Raw genomic sequence first — 2,005 nt, 5'->3', positions numbered from 1 at the left:
CGTGTCTTTCCTACAGAGCAGACCAAGTGTTCACCCTTGGGCAATTGGTTAGGAAACTTCCTTTCACATTCAACCTTGTTGTTTTCCCCTTCAAATCTAAAGAGGGTTGTAGGGTAGGAGTACAAAGAGTGATGAGAGGGAGGAAAGTTTAGATAATGTGTACAGGTTCTTCCTAGACCTCAGAGAGAAGCAATTTGAAAATCACATATTTCCTTTTAGTTTTTTTGACCTAGAGACTTTTTCTATCTTCTCACCCCGGACTAGACCATTTTCCCTCTGTTTGTAAATCTTCACAAGGCATGTCACCTTCCTTGCAAATCTGTTGCAGTTATTACATCTCAGTATTAGGTTCCATGTTCTAAAAATGTCAAAATGAATCTCAGTGATTAAATGCCATGGATTAAGCTTGTTACTTCTCTAAAGTTGACATAGAGGATATCATTTGAATTAGAATATTATCAGTCTAAGCTTCTGTTACACCAAGTCACCTCCAAAATATGTATAAGGCTCTAACTCTGAAAAAAAAGAAGAGTTAAATTCTATTTAAAGACATCTTATTAAATAGCCAACCCCAGCTTATCTTATTTCATTTGGGTTGAAATTTTGCCCTGTGGCATCTGAGGAAGGTCATCTTTGAGGGAACCTTTGAACTTTTTCTCTTTAGATGTCTATAGGCTCTAATTAAATATGCATTTATTGACGTGATTTTGAGTGTAGACGTGACTGGTACTCTCTGGCATACTTACCCAGGGCATCATGTTCAATTTTCAGATTTATCTGTTCTGCATAGCTAAAGACAAAAGCCAAGAGGCCGTACTTCTTTATTAAAACTAACAATTGCTTTATGCGTTTGGGGATTTGTCTAGAGAATGCTGCCCTGTGTTCTCTACGATAAAATCCTGTGACTGCCAGTAGCCAACACCTCGAATTTTAACACAGGAATGGACTTCTAAGAAATATCAAAACCAAAGCTACGCTTAGAGCGGGGTTTTCTTTTTCACACATTTGTGCATTGACACCCTCTTGCTGTTAGCAGCAAGAAATCCCACCTACGCAGAGGAAGCCGGCATCCTAACTGCTAGGAAATTGAAGAAGAGGAATGAAGAGGCTTGATGATTGCTGAATTGTATCCCCCTCTATTTCCCAAAGAAGAGCCATGAAGAGCTTTCTTTTCTCCCACTTCCCATCCTGACCACCCACGTGTGCAATCTGTATTACAGCTACCTACACCTCTGCATGGAAGGAAAAAAAAAGAATGGAATGTGACCCCTCCCTGACCCTGCCACACCCATGGGGACGTGTGGCTAGTGATCCTTAATCTCCCAAATTGCTCTGGGACTGTCCAGTCCTACCCCAGTCAATGCCCCCGCCCTGTGGGTTTATGGAGCTGCAGAGCTTGTAGTGAATGCTATCCATTATTCCTCTATACTTAGAACTACCCTAAGAAATGGTGTTATCTCAGTCACTAAGCTGCCAGCTGCTTCAAGTTAGGTTTTCACTTTATGCACCTTTTAGTCAACTATTGAGGTTGATGCACAACTCCAGAAATGCAAACTATTGAAACATTACCTCCTAGAAAATTGACTATGATTTGCATTTTGCTAATGTCAGAGAAGGTCAAAATGTTATTTTTCTCTCTCTTCTCAATAACGTTTCATTGAAGGTAAACCCTACTCCTTTCCACCAGTGAGAAGCCACTCAGTGACCTGAATCAGATCTGGTGATAGGAAACATATTTTCAGTAGCACTGAACTCATTTTTCTGCCAGAAAAAATTAGTCAGTAGCTATTGAGTATGTCACAGAGGTTTTCAAGAGGCACTTAGGAGGATGCTAGAAAGAAAAATCTTTTTATGTAGATTATTAGAAATGTCATGGTGCTAATGTAAAAACGCTATGGTAATTTTCTGTTTTCCTCTTCCCTGCTAAAATACTGCGATTTTTTTTTCATTAACAATTCTGGTCCTAAGAGAAAAGATGTCTTTTGAAAATGATTCTAAAGAGAAA

The sequence above is a fragment of the Myotis lucifugus genome, unplaced genomic scaffold (genome assembly GCF_000147115.1).
Source record: "Myotis lucifugus unplaced genomic scaffold, Myoluc2.0 scaffold_52, whole genome shotgun sequence".
Classification (NCBI taxonomy): domain Eukaryota; kingdom Metazoa; phylum Chordata; class Mammalia; order Chiroptera; family Vespertilionidae; genus Myotis; species Myotis lucifugus.
The sequence above is the reverse complement of the archived record's forward strand: the minus strand, read 5'-3'. Positions refer to the sequence as shown.